The sequence below is a fragment of the Oxyura jamaicensis genome, chromosome 1, assembly GCF_011077185.1.
Source record: "Oxyura jamaicensis isolate SHBP4307 breed ruddy duck chromosome 1, BPBGC_Ojam_1.0, whole genome shotgun sequence".
Taxonomy (NCBI): Eukaryota; Metazoa; Chordata; class Aves; order Anseriformes; family Anatidae; genus Oxyura; species Oxyura jamaicensis.
Genome location: NC_048893.1, coordinates 95,351,672 through 95,370,720, shown reverse-complemented (window position 1 = coordinate 95,370,720; position 19,049 = coordinate 95,351,672). Strand labels below are relative to the sequence as shown.

At 49.4% G+C, this 19,049-nt stretch overlaps 1 long non-coding RNA gene across 1 annotated transcript; it reads right to left on the bottom strand.

The window, feature by feature from the left end:
• Positions 1-11,936: 11,936 nt before the first annotated feature.
• Positions 11,937-14,030, bottom strand: LOC118160642. Its single transcript, XR_004747613.1, has 2 exons — positions 13,889-14,030; positions 11,937-13,670 (listed from the first exon to the last, which is right to left on the bottom strand). It is a non-coding gene; the product is annotated as an uncharacterized LOC118160642 (long non-coding RNA).
• Between the last annotated feature and the right edge of the window lie 5,019 nt (positions 14,031-19,049).

Below are 19,049 nucleotides of genomic sequence, written 5' to 3'. Positions count from 1 at the left end.
TGCCTCTACAGCTGTGACAACACCAAAAAGACGGCTGGAAGAACAGGGTGTAGAAAGGAGCAAGTGATCTCAGTGCTAAACAGGGAGAAAACCCCACCTTTCCAGCAGACTGCAAAGCACTCAGATGTTTTTGTTGTTGTTAATCAAAAAGAAAATTGAGAGATGACTTCTCTTCTCAAAGGAAGGAAATACCAGGCTGAGTCCTCAGTGAGGAAGAACATGGGGTGCACGAAAGGAGGGTAAGATAGGAACAGGGACTTGGAAGTGGACCTTCCCAGCTCCCAGGTGGGATTGAAGGGCTTTCACGCTCAGGTGCACGGAGGGGCTGGGCAGGCAGGATCCACATCAGCATTCAGAGAGATGAAGGAAACAAGACAGAAACAAGGGTCTGGCAGCAGGGCTTCATCGGGGACCTAGCAAGCAGGGGAGGAGAAGGAGCTACAGCACTAGATGACAGGAGGACAGCGTGTGATAGGCACACAAGCACGCAGGCAGCGTGTAAGCACTAAGGCCTTGCACACCTCACGTTAAGGGAAGGCCTACATGGAAGGCAAAGGTAAGTGAAATTCAGACACAAGCTGGGCTTTACAGCAGGTATGTTATGTTCTGCACCCAATACTGCTTTGGTGAAACACTTTTCTAGACAAAGGCAGGACAGTAGATCTCATCTATCTAGACTACACAGAAGACATATGCTAGTGAAAAATCAACAGTTAAGCCGGCAAAGCTGAGGATTAGCGCACACAGGTGAAGACGAGGGGCGGCCTGACTAGAAAGAAGCTGGTAGGCAGCCTCAGCACAGACATACAGGGGTGTGCTACTGTCATTTTTTGGTGGCAGAGGGGAGAGCATTGTCTGTACAGCAGAGTGTTGAAACACACAGGAAAGGATAGGTCGCTCTGAGGAGCCAGGCAACCAGAAACAAATAAAAGACACCAGCCCAGAAGCTAAGGTCCGGCAGCCAGGAGCGAATAGCTAAAATTCCTCTCACCGACCAGAGGAACAGCAACTGACACTGAAGAGGGAGGAAAGACTTTGGTTCATTAGCGTGCTTTACTTTTCAGGTTTCCTACCCGAATTAGTACCTGGGCTGGATGGGGCTCACTGATAAACACACATATAGCATCATTTTAACCTTGCCATTCAGAAAGCAACTCTGTTTCCCTCATCTTCTGTGCCCTGGCCAGCAGGCTCCTCGAAGAAAGGGTCAATAATCTCTTCACGGGCTGTTCTCTCGAGCTCGTGTTTACAGTGTCTGGGTTCACATCAGATATTAATGATCTGTTTTTCACTGCAGACCTGTAAAATAGAGCAGGGAGAGAGAGGGGAGACCGAGACAGATCTGCTGGTATTCGTTATACAACATGCCTAGGTAATGAGTTTTGTTATCTAGCACTTGATATGCTCAGACAGCTCCATACTCCTCCAAAGGAAAGCCCAGCATCTCACAGCATCCAAAACATCCAAAAGAGGCATGCAGTGTGTGCAGCAGGGGCAGCTGGCTGGGCATCGCCTCACAACTCTGTGTTGGAGGTAGGTGTGGGGCTGGCAGCAGAGTTCCCGACTGGGGCTGGAGATGCTTGTGTTTCTCAAGCATAGCAAAACTTTTTATTAACATATTTTCCCTCACTCTGAGGAACAACTGAACCATTTTAGCTGAAGCTTCTGTTTAAAGGAACAAGAAAAAAAGCTAGCCTGGGGCAGACATTTGGCACAGCAACACTCAGCTGCAACGCTCTGAGCCTGGCAGCGTTACAAGCAAGAGAGAGGAAGGCCACAGTCAGCAGTGTCTGGCTTCACCTTAACAGGGGGCACCTCCAGACCTGCTCAGATGAGTGGCTTGATGCCACCGGTGCTAGATGGCCACCAGGACCCAGAGGCCCACGTGCCCCTTCATGCCCTGTGGCTGAGGCCAGAGCTGTCAGCCCCTCGGCATTGCCTTCTGCCCCTTTCCAGCAGCTCAGCTGGATTCAGCATGGTGAGGGGCAGAGGTCCAGCACGGATCAGCAGGTAAAGGCCACTTGCTAAATCATCACCATTCCCTGGAGGGGTTTCACTTCCGAGAGCTGGCTCTCCTCAATGGACCTGTCTGACTGCAAGCAGCCTCGTGCCAGGAAGCTCTGTGCTCCAGACGCAGACATTAGGATCCAAATTTCCAGCTCATTTAGCATCGTTCTGGCCAGGCTTTACCTTTTCAGCTCAGGTTTTACAGCAGGGCAGCAGGTGAGAGCACACCATCCCAGCATACCAGGGGCAAGGATGCTGTGCACAGCAGCAGCAGCCTGGGGTGCAGTGCTCACATCCCGCACCTCCCGGGCATGGCACAGGAGGTGGAGCGCAGGGGGAGAGCCAGGAGGTTATAGTGCATGCCTTTGGGCAACTATTTGCTCAGCTGCCTGTGCTGCTGGCAGGGAGGAGTGGCAGACCCCTTTCAGTGTGGTTTCCAAGACAGGATGCTGCATTTTTTATCTGTAATTGTGCCCAACGTGACTGTGATTCATGGCCGTGCCTGGTCGCCCGCTGGGGAGGAGCATGGTCAGTGCTCTGAGATGGAGAGCTTCACTCAGTTTTTTGGGGGGACATCTGCTTTATCAAGCAGAGAAGGGAAAGCCAAGATGGTTTGGTACCACTAAACCCAGCAAACATTCCTCCACAAGCAGCTCTGGAAAAGCCTCAGGAATGTGTTGTTTGAAAGAAAACACAGGCTCTGAGATAGCTTTGAAGGGCACAGCATGAGAACAAGGCTCAGCTACCCAAGTACATGCCCAGGTCACCCAGCAGGATTGCCACTGCCCAAGCTGAAGTCTCTGACCCTCCTAACAGGGGTTTCCACCCAAAATTGCCCACAGCTGAGTGATCACACATCCGGGGAGCCTGGTCCATATTTGTGTCAGATTTGGGCCAGGCTTTTTTTTTTTTTTTTTTTTTTTTTAACACATGCAATATCTCCAGCATCCCTGCTCCCACTCTGGGTCACGCTCCAAAAGGGACATTTTGCTAGCTCCTGATCAAACTTCCAAAAAACCCAACTACCAAACTAATTGCAACATTTCCCCATCTCTCCCCCCCAACTTTAAAAAAAAAAAAAATTAAAAAAAAATAAAAAAATATTTGCCAGCTGAAGTTGCACTTGTCTGTGCATACATTCCCTCCCTCCCCACAAAGATCTGCTAAGATCTACCCAGGACTTGATCTGCTAGGTGCTTTGTAGCTGCATTTCCCTGCAGGAAAGGAAAACTCACAGGCTCCAGCTACAGAGTTTCTCAGTCTTATAAGTGGTGTTTGCCACAAGTCACCAGGCTTTGAAAAGCTTAAGGCAAAACCTCACAAATCCTGAAAGAGCAATGCTGTCCAGATTAGGTGAGTGGAAAAGGGAGGCTGGAGCCTTTAGGGAGGAGGGAGAGCCTTCCAGCTCCTGCTGCCAGGCACAGGCAAGCAGAGCAAACCCAAAAGCAGTAGGTAGGGTGCTGCTCAGGACCTCAGCCCTGCTGCACATACATAGCCCCTGCCCTCATCCTTTTCTCCAGCCTTACTTACACAAACAAGCTTACTTACACAAACAAGCCTTCAAAACAAGCTGCCCTGCTCCTCCCTGCCGAATCTGCACCCTCCAAGGGACACGGGAGGAGAGAAGAACCAAGCAAAGGCAGGAGCTGCTGTTGGATAGCGTGGCCTGGAAGATCTCTGCCTGCCTCTGAGCTGGGGCTTGCTCTAGAAGCTGTGTTGCACAGGACTGAAACGTTTAAAAGAAAATAACCATAGCTAAGAAGAACAGTAAACTAGCCTGGAGAAATGTTGACACTCCCATGCACTCACGCAGACAAAGAAACACCACCTGCCAACTGCTAGCACAGACCTTGCAGGTGAGGGATGTGCCAGCAGCTTGGGCGGCTGCAAGACAACAGCCAAAGCTTTAACAGCCTGCAGGTGCCCCAGCTGTGGGCCTCAAGACACAGAGGTGTTGTTTCTCTGCTCTGTGCTGGGCCACAGAGGTGCCGTGCAAGTCAGGGACCAGCAGGTTCCCACTGCTCTCGTCGACACGTGGATCTGCACTTCAGTGCTAGGACCCTCCACGCTCCTCCCCAACAAAGCCAGCACAGCTCTTGGCAGGCCCTTGTTATTTCAGCTAAGGCTCATCAACCATCCTTCTGTCACTAAATGCCTTATTATGTGCAATTAATGGACTGACTGAGAGCAGCTACAAAGTCGTTCTCCCTGTGAACTGACGGAGGCAGCTGGGCTACTTCTGGTGACTTTCTAATGCTGCCAGCTTCATTACTAAATGCAGCTGCATAAGGAGGGAGAGGGAGGGAGGGAGGGCAGGCAGGGAGCACGACGCAGATGAGCTCACTCAAATCCATCAGCCCTGCCATCCACATGCCTTCAGGCAGCTCCTGCCATCACCAGGGATGACCACATCCCTGCGTGGGATACTCAGGCACTGGTCACTGTCAAAAATTACTTGCAGGCCATTGCTGGCTTCGGCCCTGCCCCATGCAGGTGGGTCTTTACCACTGTCTTTAGCTTATTTTATTATTTTTTTATTTTTTATTATTAATAATACAACAAGAGGAAAGAGATGAGAGCAAACTGACAGTGCCGGCTGAAACAGCTAATTTGACTGTAGCCAAACTGCACTCAGAAGTGCAAAGCAATAGAATAATTTCCTCCCTCTGATCTCTCAAAGATCATCCTCTCAGGTGTCACGATTACATTCGAAAACAGTCTGACGGCGCTTGAAGAGGGTGTCCCTCGATAATTAACCTATATGGGCACACCTCCCATGCCTTCTTGCTGCAGAACAGGCGTGTGTTTCGAACCATTGCTCGGCTCCTGACATACACCACTGAACACAAAACGCAGGTGACAGAGGATTCCTGAACCAGCAAAAGGACACTGGTCTCGTTGGAGCGTGGCTCTGAATTAATGTGCCTTTAGTAATGCCTTGTTACCAAAAATAAGAGAGCGTTACAGCTGGCATTTATGCAATCAATTCTTCCCCTCTGCAAGGCAATTCCTGAGGACTGAATGATAGCAAATTTGCTGTACCTTATTTTTTAAAAAAGAAAAGTGTTTCATGTATTTAAGTCTCTCTGCCTTGCTTCCTGTGTGCAGAAAGCTATCTGCCCTTGTACCACAGGACATTTATTTTTTATTTTTTGAGAATGGAAGGCCCCCAAAAAAGAAAAACACAACAAAAACAACCAAGAAAATCCAGACCTATAGATCTGGGGGCAAACTTCATCTCCAAGTGAAGCAGGACCTAAGCCCTTTGAAGTAAAGGCCAAGACAATTGTTTAGATTAACCTTAATGACCCAAGCCACAACTCATGGGCAAAACCTCGCAGGGTTTCCAGCTCCTGAGCAAAACTTTGCCTGAGCAGCTGTTACACTTTGGAACACAAAATGAAATCCCGAAGATTTGCCTTAAAGCAATTTGTGTCCACCCTACCAACAAGATGTTCTGCTTTGAATGTTAACCAAGGGCCGGCCAGCCTGTCATGGTTACAGACCTGAGGGACACGAGTGGTTCCTCCTCCGTTCTTTCTGCTTTCTATCTCTATATCTGCCATGGGGAGGGATACCACTGCATCCCCTCCCTGGACAGAGGCATCCTCTCCCGCAGCACTACCAGGTCTGCGAAACCAGAACCACAGATTACTCCAGGCAGTCCAACAGGCATCGTCTGTATTCTTGTCTGTTTCGCTTGCCCTAAATTCCCCACTTCCCTTCCCTGTTTCATCTGTCAAGCTTTAAGATTGTTCTACACAGCCAAAACTCATATTTTCTGGATAAAACCAGCTTTGAAGACTGGCAGGTAGCAATCTTCAGAGCTCAGGTACCACCTTCAACCTCCTCTCAGACCTTCCCTGTGAACCAGATTAGCTTAATCCCTTCTTTCATGCTGGTTTTGTGAAGGGCAACCACCATGCCCCTGCCAACACTTTGCTGTCAGGTCAACAGGCAGTGCTCAGGCACGGCACAGTGGCTCCCTGTCTGCTGCAGGATGCATGGGGAAGGAAGGTGGGATGGGATTTATATCCAGACATGGCTGAGTGCTCTGGGGTTATGAACAATGCAAGGATACATGCATTACCAAGGCTCAGGGAGCACAGAAATTAATGTGTAAGACAACCACCATGAAAGATTTGTTCCTATGTGCAGAGTCAGATTAAAAGAAGGGAAATCCCCCTCTAAAAACTCTTACTGGGACCCCCATTGAAGTCTGGCAGGAGCTAGAATGACAAACATGGGTTTTTTAAATAAAAGTATAAATAAAAGTCAGTCGTGACAACTTGCCTTAGAGGGAAAGGTACCGTGAGCACTACGCAGCGGCAGAGCCATGCACGCACACATCCACCCTAGCACTGGGTGATGAGGAGAGGCACCAGCCGCGCAGGATGGAGCTGATGGGAAGCTGCAGCCATTATGGCCCTCTGCACAACCAGAAAATCCTCCCCAGTCTGTAGAGATGGGGAAAGAAAGCATCAGTGAACTTCAGCCAACTAGCTAAGTAAAATGACCGGGCAAGTAGTCTGCCAGGAGGTTTCAATGGGACCACCAAGGTTATTCCAATGCAGCTCTGGACACACGCAGCTTGCCGCAAAGCAGTGTTGTAATCGTAGCCCTCTCCTGCCTCCTCCTTCCTCCCCTCCACTCACAGCGCACCTTTCCTCAGCAAAGGGGACTTTTCACAGCCCCACATAAAAGAGTAGCAAAGTGGCTTTCTTCACATGCAACCCAAAGGAAAACATGAGACGCTGTTTTCCACTTCAGCCAAGTTGTCTTTTTAATACTATGCAAGCTGGGAGCATCTTCAAGGCTTTGTTGTTGCTTAAGCAGAGGGGAGAAGCATTAAAGGTTGGATGTGAACACTAAAAACATTTCTTTGAACTGGTGAGATTTACTGGTGCGCACATGGCTCCCAATACAGATGCACATTTGAAAAAAAAAAAAGAAGAAAGAAAAAGGAAAAAAAAAAAAAACTATCCCCCCTTGTTTTCTGTCACTATTTGATTCCCCTGCACTGCAGTTTCACTGCAGGGAAATTACTGGGGGAAAGGGAGTTAGGCAGCATTTCCCTGACAGCAGCTTGTCAGCCTGTTCTTTTAGTGTCAAGAGAAAGAGCTGCAGCTCATGTCTTTAAAGCATCATCCTGCCACACCAGAAGGGGAACACGCGCATCTGGCTTCCTCAGGACCACGTGCACGTCCCCCTTCTTCCTCATCAGAAGCACCACCACCACACGTGGCAGCACAGGGCACGAGCCCGTGGCCTGCATCCCACCAACTGCACAGCTTTTCACCCTCTGAGCATCACTGAAAGTTCACCACCGGTCACATCCAGGGGCTGGAGAAACAGGCAGGGCTTTTTGGAACCGTCACATCTTAAAATGCAGCATCACCTTTTATCTTCCGTGCTGGCTTGGCCCTGACTGGCACAGAGAAAACCTGAGCGAGGTTCTCCAACATTTCACCTCTGCCTGTCAACACGTGGTAGCATATAAAAGGAGCATAAAGAAGTATTTCTGATGAAAACAACAGCATGGGATTCCCTTGCTGTGGAAAGAGGTATGTGGGCCCTGACAGCCCTCTGGGACAACTCAGCACACCTGTTTTTATGGTGGGCCTCAGAAAGGTCTCCACCTATCCCATCTGGAGAGAACCACATCGACTCAAGCCTCTGATGACCTGAGCCAATGGCTCCTGAGGGAATGAATATTTCAAACCTAGAGCTGGCACTGTACGAAACCCCCACAGGCTCCACCTCACGTTATCTGGATGGGGTTGTGGTCACACCAGCAGCCGCCGATATTATCAGAGCGCTACAAGTCTCTCTGCTGCTCTGCCGCTGCCTAGCCAGCGCTTCCAGCTCAAAGAGCAAGACCTCCCAGACAGTCTTATTTCATCAGGAAATATCTCCTGGACCATAAATAGCCTTATTCCTCAAAATGGAATCCTTCAGACTGGGGTGGGCATTTCTGGGAGTCCCGGCTTGGCACTAGTTGGCAGCTGTGTGCAGGTCGTCTCCTGCTGGGTTTCCCTGGCAACCAAAAAGCTCAGGGTCTGGGTGACAGTCGCAAAGCGTAATAGTTTCTGAAAGCAAAAATATGCATGTTTTGTCAGCTGGCGTTGTGCTTCCCTCGAGATAGGCCCAGGGATCAGAAAGCAACCCCAGCGAGAGCTGATTAGCCTCTGCGTAAATAGGACGGGCGAGTAACACGTTGTCATCCCCCAGCACCGGGGGGACAGCACCACGTCTCCGTACTGCTCATGCACTTAGACATCACCACTCACCCAGGACCTTAAGATATCATTCAGGAAGTGTAATTAATGGAAACAAAATACACTGGGGACACACTCAGGAACTATCATGCAAGGACTAGGCTAGAAAAAGTGCGAGGTGATGTGGGGGAGACAGGAGGGGAGGGAGACTTGCCTGCAGCAACAGAGTCATGAGCAGCAGTTCCTCGATCAGGGCAGGAGATCTCTTCATCTCCACCCATCCCACAGCCAGTCCAGCCAGGTAACACCACACTTGCACCAGAAGAGTTTGACCCCCAGCCCCCAAAATACTCCTGTGGGACCAACTTTATCCTTTTACCAAAAAAAACACCTCAACACAGGCACCAAGGTATATATATATATACCCTCCTCATTGCCCTCCTCTGCCTCACCTAGAGACCTGCTACAGCTGTCCTAGGAGGGGCCCAAGCCCAATCAAGTCCTATTCCCACCCCTTTCCAATTCCTGGTGCTAGGGGTGCACTAAGAATTAGGCAAGAAATAGCTTTTTGTTTTGTTTTTCTTCCTACTCCCTGGCCTGCCTGCCTGGGAAATCTGTGAGGAGGTAGCTCCAAGTAGTTTCTAGCTGCTTTGCACCAGCACTCTGAGCAACCTTGAACTGGGCTCTCAGCGTCAAGGCCAGCTCAGCTTTTTTTTTTTTTTTTTTTTTCCACAGGATCATTTCTCTCTGTTTTATGCCCCGTTTTCCATTGGAGCTGCTGTTCTCTGAAAATTATTTTGCAATATGAAGTTTTCCATCTATTTCTGAACAGCAGCAGGTGTGTGAAGAATCACCCTCCAGGTGATGCTGCCCACAGATTAATAACAGGGTTATGCTTTTCTTCTCAGACGAGGTACTGAGGTGTGAGTTGTAGCTTTCAAGACAAGTAGGGTTTGTGAAAACAAACTCCTGGTGGTGGTTGCATCAAGGGCAGGACACACAAAGCTCTCCTCTTGCGTGGGTGGAAGCTGGCTACTGCACCCTAAACATCTGAGTGTGTTTTTCTTTCCCCTTCATCCCCATTGCTCTTGCTCAGCTTCTTTTTGCTCTGAGTTCCCAAGTGCCTAATGACCTGATCAGGTGCCACCCTGCTCCACAAACATTTGCCTCTGGGAGGATACACAAGGAGATGTCGGGCTCCCTGTGAGCCACAGCTCCAACTGGCTGCCTGCAGAAGCTGTGGCTGTGCTGTGCAAAGCTCGCACGATGCTGAGGATTTGCAGCTGAAGGACGTGGTGTTCATTTGAGAGACCCCTGAACAGCTAAGATTAGACTGCCCTTGTGCCCAGCAATGTGTTTGGGTCAAATTGCAGAGTTTTGGGAACAATGCCGGGGCTGCTGTGCTCTCGGTGCTTGTGGCAGGGCAAAGAAAAACAGACGGCGCTGGCTGCCTCCCTGGGCATGGGGCACAGGTGCCAGCCAGCACGGGCAGGACTTCCACGGGGCGCTCCGTTCAGGTGCACATCAGCTGTTGTGTGGTCCCTTTAAGGCAGTTTTGCTGCTGTGGAAATATTTATAGGATGCTCATCACCATGGTATCTGAGCACTACTGACTAATGGGGCGTATTAAATGCGCCTGGTGTATTTGTTATTAATTTCTTTAATGGTGGATTTTTTGACATTTTGTTTTTGTTCTCAGCCTCAGTTTGGACATGGCACTTGTGTGTACAGCACCTTTCATGGTGGTGTCCCTTGAAGGCACCGTGGAAGAGATGAGCATTTGGAGGGAGGATAATTAAAGGAATCCTGTCAGCCAGTTCCATCCCTAAGGTTTAGAGGTGGTTTAAAAAAGGAAAGAGGAGGGGAGGATGCTGTTGTTAAAGCCATCAGAAGTTAAAATACCTTCACCATGTAAAAACAAGAGTACAGTGAAATGGTCGGTCACCGTTTCACCACACTTCAGTGGTGAAAGCAGGAAAGCAACACTGAGAAGACAGCAACCGCTTGGACCAAAAAGAGTGAAGGGAGGAGGAGGAGCAGTGGTACAAGCCAGGATGAGGGATGCTTTTAAAGTGTATGACTTGAGCACGCTAGGATTTTTTTCCCTTTTAGCTAGAAAAAAAAAAGTCATATTGGCAATGGTCCTAGAGCAATAATCCCATATGAAAAACCAAAGTCAAAACTATGACTTTTCTTTGAATAGACAGTTCTGCTGGTGCAACTGCGTAGAGCTGAATGCTTCCGTTAGCCTCTTGGCCAGATCTGGCCAGCTGGCAGCTGCCTTTTGCCAAGGAATCCTTTTGTGAAGACAAAAAAAGCACACTGCAAAAGGGAAGTGGTGTAGAGCAAATCCTTGCTGCAAGATCACAGTCACAGGGAAGTGTTTTATGGGTTTAGCCTTCCCACAAAGGGATTGCTGGAAAACGCTCTCAATGTGCATCCATGCTCTGCGCTGTTTTGTATGATGGCCCGTGAGGGTTGTTCCACTGAGCACCTGGATCAAAGCATCCCAACTTTGTCCACAGGTCTGGCCAAACCAGCAATTTCCAAGCACGTCCACATCTCCCCTTCCAGCATTTACTATCCCCCTCTCTCATCTACATTATGCATGTTTCTGGTTGTAGTGTGACTGTCACTAGAACGAAAAAGAAAAACACTCCTAACAAAGGGATGGAGTTTAAAAAAACAAAAAAAAAAAAAAAAAAACAGGGGATAAGGCTAGACCCAGTCTAGTGACTGAGAAGCCCATATTTTACATACTTCAACATGCTGGAACAGGGGTCTGGGTGAAAGCCAGCAGGTGGAGATGGCCATACACCTTTTTAAGGAAAAGAAAGAGAGAGAGAGCAGAGGAAATAACAAGTGAAGGAAAGATAAGGCCACCTGCCTGCAAAACAAAACATGAATTGATGGAGCCACTATTGTCTCTGTCGTTCCTGCACTCACTAGAGGCAGAACCTGGTGAGATAATTCTGAGTCCATTTCAAGAAACACAAAACTGAAGAGAGCAGGCAAGTGGCTTGGAAGTGTGGCCAGCAGCCTTGTTGCTAGCGTCAGGCACATCTCCTGTCTCCTCAGAGCTGTTTGTGACTCTTACCCATGGACAAGATAAGCCACATCTGGCACAGGAGCTGCTGGAGAGGGTCATGCACCATCTTTCTGCTTTGCAGTCCACAGCCACCTGCGGCCAGCACAACCCATGTTTTGCATCCAAGGAAGCTCCCTTTGGGCTTCTGTCCCCTGATGAGTGCTGGTGAAAAAAACAGGGGGCCAAGCACCATGCAGTTTAGAGAGAGAATAGCATGTGTGAGCATGCTATTCCTATAGAGGAATGCAGCTGGTTCTGCTCAGCCCTTATTATTCTCCACCCTTGAACACCTAAAACTCATCCCTGGTTGTTTCTTTCTTTGCCTGTGATCGCAGACCTGGTTCTGCTTTCCTTTACTTTCCAAGCACTATCAAAGTCAGAAGTTTGTCAGACCCTGTGGAAATAGGAAGCGATTCCACCTTCCTGCACCTGTGGGAGACGGCCAGACTGCTAGGTTAGACCTGAAGGTTTGCCTCTGCTCAGAGCCATCTTCTGAGTTTTTCCCGACAGAGTCTTTAAAGCTTTATCTGCAGGGTGTGGAAAGGTCAACCCAGATCCCGAGAGAAACCTGGGCTCTGGCAGGTTTCTCTCACTGGGACAGGTGGATGTCCATGTAATGCCTTTTAACAGCATAAATCAGATCCTGAAATAGAGTGGATAAATGCAGCCACTCATTTTGCAGCCCTATTTAAGCCACAGGACTCCTCGCACAAATCCTTACAGTAAGATCAGGCTGTCTACAGTCAAAAGCTGCCTTGCAGAAGGTGAAGACTGAATCCAGCTCAAGGACTGACAGACAAGTTGGAAAGGCTGCAGTGACACACTTGGTGCTTTTGGAAGAAGGCAGCACAAGCACTGAGGTTGCTTTGCCCTGGAACAACTGCGTTCAGGGCTTCATTTTTTTTGTAGTTACCTCCTGCTTACAAGCACTAGGCTGAAGAGTGCCCTCAGCTCTTCGCTGTCCATTTGGAGGCCATGCCAGGCAGTACGACCCCTCGGGGTAGCTCCAGGTGGCCAAGTGGCAGCAATGTGCAGTGACCACAGAGAACGAACGCTGCTGGAAGCCATAGCAGCGACATCTGACCAAGAGTGATGCCATCTGAGGTGGGAAGCCAGCAGGTGAACCTGGATTACCCCGGTATTTTCTGGCCCTTCAGCACGCCTGACATGCAGTGAAGCAGCCAAATGAGAGGAGACAGCTCTGGCCGGGAGCAGCGGAGCAGCACGTGTGCCTGTGTCGGGCTGCCAGGCCGCAGCTGCCCATGCACAGGCTGGCAGCGACCGCCCTGCAGAGCCCGCAGCAGGCGGTGGCACGATGCTGGCAGACCCAGCACCTCCACCATGGCCTCTGTGGAGTCCTGTGAGGCCAGGCAGCAAGCAGGCTCCTCCTCGCTCCAGCCTTGTTCCTGCAACTACAGTGCGTCACTCCGCGGCGTGGAAAAGAGACTGGAGGTGTTTGTCCAGGCTGGTGATGTTGAGCTCTCTGGGGTGGAAAGGGGAGTTTTATTTTCTCCCCAGTGCCTTGCTCTCTGCTGGCTGTCCAGGCAAAGGCACCGGGACATTTACTTGCTGTGCTCCTTGGCTGAGGGAGCATCTCCTCCTCTGTTGCCCTGGGAGGAGTCAACATTCTGTGGTCTGATCCTCCACCAGCTCCTTCCCGTGCTCCACTTGCTCTTATCCTTGGCTGCTGGTCTTCAGCGGTCAGTTTGAGCTGGGGAGTCTTGCAGGACTCAACGTTGTTTTAACTGTTCCGTCCCAACAGAAGCTCATTTTAAGTCTTCCGTGTGACAGTGGTAATGGTAGCCAAACTGCCCGGGATGGCATGCACCTTGCTCCTGTCCTCTTAGTCTGGCTCTCCCAGCCTCTCAGTATGGGCAGATTATTTGGGTGAAAGAAGGTCTCTTCCACTCTTCTCCTTCCCATTTAGTTTCACCTTCAAACCTACAGGCAGGCCCAGAGCCACCACCACGAGTCTCTGTGAGAGCAGCGTTGCTGTTACACTCCTTCCATCTCTCCTGTCCATCCCAGGGATGCCCCAGGGCCATTTCCAGCTCTAGGGCAGCATAACACAATTTTGCCAGCCTTGAGAGATGCTTTCAGCTGGCTCTGACTTCTTGGTCTCTACCTAATCAAATCCATGAATTGTTTTTTCAGTAACACAATCCCTTAAGGAGCTCATAACCCAGGCTGGGCTACATTTCTTAGGCAGACAGTCTACTCCACTTGTGGGAGAGGGGAAAAAAAATGTATTTTTGCAGTAACTATTCTGATTCAGCAAGCCATTGGTAAAATATCTGATTTGTTTTGCTGCTTCCCAAACATCTCAAAGTGATGTTGTTTCAAGATGAAGATCTATTCTGAGGAAGAGAAAGAGATATCCAAAGAACAAAATGTTCTCTTAAGCCTCAGATTGAGTCCACTTTTCTTATTTGCTCACCAAACCACAAAAAAAAAAAAAAAAAAACACACAAAAAAAACAACCAAACAAAAAAAAACACATTTTTTTCACACATTGTTCTGTGAAAGGTAAGGCATTAACGTGAGCAAGACAATTGTGTGTGACTCATGCACTCACCTGAGTGCAATTCCTCCTGCAAGCACGCAGGGCTGATTAAACATGTGAACACTCACAGCAGCTCAGGCTGGGAATGCGGTTAGTAACTGATTGATGTCTTCTGGTAACAGGGCAAAGGCAACTTCAGAAGCAAACCAAAGCAGATTCTGTTTGCTAGCTTTGTTATCTGCTTTTCTGCAAACACACCAGCAACATCTAATAGCAGGGAATTTTAATTATCTTGTGTTCATTAAAATAATAACTTTTTTTTTTTTTTTACCATTTATTATGCATAATTTCACGATCCTCTTGGTCCTGTCACATGGTTAGGATACACAGCTGACCCCAATGCTCTTTTATGCTGGGGATGGTATTTTTATTTGGCTCTATTTCCTATTCTCCTATCTTTTTTAGAGATAGAAAAGTCTTTACATGGAAGTTTGTGTCTCAAATCACTTTCATTGCCTGGGTATGAACTTCTTTTCCTACTCTTCTCAAAGTCTGGAGTAACACCTAGCTTATTGTTCTCAGTGTCCATGAGAAAAAGAAGTTACAATGAATATGCACCAAACTGACAATGCTTTGTTGAACATAAGAAAACGTTTCCAGTGTCCTTTTGTAACCCATTCCTAGAGCACCTAGCTTACTGCATAGATTTTGCCAGCACAAGCACACCCACATGGTTAGGAGAGACTTAGTTACACTAGGACAATTGCTGTGTGGATGTGATTTGAATTCTTTTGCTATCAATCATAGGCAAAACAACAGGAATAGCATTTGTGTATTGACATCAGGGATTTTGCAGCATAATGCATAATTCAGTTGGTTAGGTGTGTGATATTTCTCTCCTGACACCGCTAATTCTTGCCAGCAAGCCTCGCCCTCTCACCCTGCGATGTGCTGTTAGCTGCTGCTTCCATCAAAGAGTCCACAAGGACACAAAATACTAAAGGGCTCACAGTTAAATCAGATCCCACAAAAACAGGCGTGCCGTGCAATTTCCTCCCACCCCAAACGTGTATTTCATAACAGGGAACGGTATTTGTTACCATTTTTACATTTACCTCTCCCCATTAGGTTCCTTTGAAGTTGCTCAGCTTTCTTTGTTTTGTTTAATTCCAAGTCCAAGCACAACAGCATCAATAGATGCTAGGCCGATTCAGTGCCTCCTCACCCCCCTTTCAGAAGCATTTACTTGCTCTAACATGGGAGCGTGTTGGTTCAGACGCCCGGGAAGCCCACCCTCGGGTGAACTCACCTGGAAGGGGAGTTTATCTCCTCTGCTGTGTTTGCATAGCTCCAGAGATAAGCTATCAAAAGCGGTTTCTTTGTTGGGGGGGAGGGAGAGGAGGAAAGGAGGAGGAGGGAGATGGATATAGGTATCATTTGTCAAAACATTAGGCCAGCTGACGTGCTCTGAAATACCTGGAAATACAGGCAGGCTATTGAAAGGCATCATTTTGGAGAAGCTGATGATTTCACATCGAACCAGACGCAATTGTGAAATGTGAAAAACAAAGAACTTGTGCTCAATAAAATAAAACATCACCCATGACTACAGGACTGCACAGCACTTCTCAGCAACCTCACTGGCACCATAGCAGCAAGGAAACCAATGAGATTTTTGCCTGGCAATCCTCAGGGACCCAGCTCTGCCCAAAACCCCAAATACAAAGATGACCGGTGTTGGACACTCCCTTGCTTTTGTAAGTAAAAGGAAAACTTGCCTAGCCTTCTGTCATGGCCCAGAGGCATTAGGGTATCATCCTTACAACGTGCAGCTGTCTCTGCTCAAAGGTGATATGGGCAGGCCAGGTGAAATGCCCAGGGACACCTGAGGTCAGGTGTCCACAGCCACTGCTTGGCCCTTCTGTTATTACCAGCCCCTGGTGCTTCACCTCCACCCCGGGGAACCAGGGCTGGGCTGCTGCAGCATGCTTCGAGCCTGTCACCAGCTGTGCTGGAATTGTTCTCCTGCAAGGGAGAAGGGGTCCTGACCTCTGCCCTGGTGAGCCCTGGCCCTACCTCCAGCCCCGAGCAGCTCGGCTCTGCCCCCCAGTTTAGGGGAGCCCCTGTGTGCCCCGCCAGCTTCACTGGCCATGTAACGTGCTGCGGCTGACGTGGGCAATAAGAGACTGGCCTGAAAGCCGATGTATTACAAATGATTTATTGGTCTAATAAAGAGCCTCAAATTACCCGCCGCCTCCTTCCTCTCCCCCCTCGCCCCAAGGACCAATACAGCTACTGTACAAACATTTCCTACCTCACATTATGTAATGCAACCAAGAAGAAAAACAAGTATACGGCCCCGGCGGGACCCCCGGCTGGCAGGTCCCCCCGCAGCAGGCTGATCGGCAGCAGACATTGCAGCCACGGCACAGGCACTGGGGCAGAGGCGTCTTGCTCCACCCGTGGGCACAGAAACAGCTTTGCTGCTGCTTTCTCGCCCCCTCCATAGCATCTCTTTCCTCCTGCATCAGGGAGGAAATGTGAATCGCCAGCCCTCTGCCCACGGCTTCTGCCCCTGGCCTGGCAGCTCGAGCCCACCAGGCCTGCCTCACCTTCCAGCTCACTCAAGCTTCTCGCCAGGCACGAGGCGGGAGTAATAAATAAATTAACCTACTTTGGGTGGCCTGCAGGCCTTAACGAGCAGCTGTCACCAGCGGGTTCATGGAGCCTCAGACAGGGGCACTGCAAGGCAGCAGAATATTTTCCTCCTCCTCCTCTGTGATCCTGAAGACCAAGCGGTCTGATGAGGTGAACTGAGGACAAGGCAGCAGTCTTAAATATTCAGTGTCAAATTATTTGAAGTGTGGCAAAGGAAAAGAAAGAAAAACACCAAAAATAAGATAAAGAAAAGCTACAGCTAAGTTGTCCTTCCAGGCATTTTAGCTTCAGCAAGTGACAGAAGCCCAACTGCAAGGCTCTCCCCTCCCCTCCTCTCCTCTCTTCTCAAAAGTTTCGCAGGTTGCTGGCACCTGGACTGAGCCCAGGAGGTGTCCCCAAGTCCCAGTGGGCTGGTGGGACCCAGTAATGCTTTGACAGGACTGGGGTTGATGCAGAGACCTGGGAGCTGAGGGACACATCTGTGGGATGTGAAATGCCTGGCCAGGGGAAACAAGAGAATACAAATGCTGGTGATGATGTTGTGAAAGGTGTATTTATATTCCTTGCAAAGCTGACCTATTTATATGCATAGGAACATGAGCCTTTGGGAAAAATTTGATAGTACTGCTAGGAATCAGGCACTGAAGCAGCCCAAGGTCTCTGCTTTACACACCCAAGCAGCCCTGGGCGACCACACTTAACCATCTCAATGGCTGATATTCATCTCATACCTTTAACCGAAAGGCACCCAGCTATGCCTTGGTCTGTGCTAGGTGGGACTGCCTTAGGGAAGAAATGCAGTCAAAGAGGAGACTTAAAAGCTTGGTGACCCTAATACACCCAGCCCTCCCTGTCTCCATTTGGTTCCTGGGTATGCCAAGGGGGAATTTTGCTTCCAGACATCTCAGTAACAGCAGAGCACTATATATAGCTTTCTTTTGTGTGTGTGTCTTTCCTCCATTTACACAGGAAGATGGCTGACTTGGGTTTTACAGATCCCACTACATTATAGTTCCCGATTATACTTAGGGGCAGGTCCCAGGGCTGAAATCCGCAACCCATGAGCAAGAGAGGACCACAAGGACATCTGGCATGAGACAGAGCATCCTGCCGGGTGTGTGCTCATCCCCTGCAGTGGTGACACCAGGTGACGGATGTCCTCTGGGCCTCAGCAAGGCCATCACAGTCCATGTGCTTCCCCTGGCTTCCCAGTCACCCAGGCTTAACCTGCCCCAGCTCCACCACAGCACTTGAGCCCACATGTATGATGCCTCCTTTTCCAGTTATTGAAATGAGTTTCACACATGGTTGTGATTTCAGATCAAGATTTAAGGAGTCCTGTTTAATTATGCACAATGAAATACAGCAGAAGCCTACTTCTCCTCCCTGGGAGGCCTCGGTGTGATTTTTCAGCTGGCAGTGGAGGGAGATGCAGCTTGATTTTCTAATACTCTCCTACCCACTCCCCAAAACACTCAATTCTTTTCCAGAGTAGAAAGATGCTTACATCCACACAGTTTCCAAAAACCTCTCCCCCAGGAATCTGAGATAAGGGGGAATCTACACCTCCTCTACTCCCACTTCTCATCTCTTTCACCGTAGAGGTGCCAACTCCTACCTCCACCAGCTCATGTGTCATATTTTCACACACGCTCACTGGTGCTTTCTGCCTTGTTGTCCCTCACACTGGAGACTTCCCATAAACATCTGAAAAATTGCTTCCTCCTCCTCCTCTAAATCCCTACCACAGCACACCTGAGGACTGCAAAAAACTCCATAAACCATCAGCGGCTGCTGGGCCGAGGCTATCACCCATCATCCTGACCAGTACGGCCTGAGGACGCATCAGTCTGCTTCTGCCCTCTCCGCACACACCTTCTCTAAGCACTGACTATTAGTCACGGGCCGTACAGTGCAGCTAGCAGAGAATACTGGGTTAGTGGGTCCCAGTATGCCCATTTGCATGTTCTGTTAAGTGGGACTGTAATAAATGGCAAGCAACGCTGAGAAGCCTGGTTATTAATAATTCCCTACACCCATCTGCTCCCTTCTGTGGTGTTCCGCTGCTCGATGCTGAATAGATGGAAGAAGGCTGAGCTTGCCTAAAGCTACAACAGCAGGTTTCAGTGGCCGAGGGGCCAGCCTCAACCAGCTGCCATGCAAAAAAGGGAGCCATCAGCCCGAGGAGCGAGCCCATGGTGCAGCAGCAGCGCTTGTCCTTGGGCTTTAGCCCCTGGTTGAGCAGTACTGGTCACAGCACCCACACGTCTCCTGTGCCAGGCTGCGTGCCAGCTCCAGCCTTCACAGCACCACGGAGCCCCTGGGGTTCTCCCAGCATGGGTGATAGCAAACTTACAGTGCTGGCTGGGGATTGCTAGGGAGCTGGCGAGCGCTGGTGGTGCTTTATTTTTACTGTTATTTATCATTATTTGCATTACAATTGTGCCCTGGAGCCTCTGTTAGGGTTAGGATGCAGATGGCTAGGTCCAGAAAACATGCAAAATTTGCAGCTGGGTACAAGGCGTGTGCTTAGCCTCTCCTGGAAGGGCACTGCTGTGTACACCGAGGAGCCTCT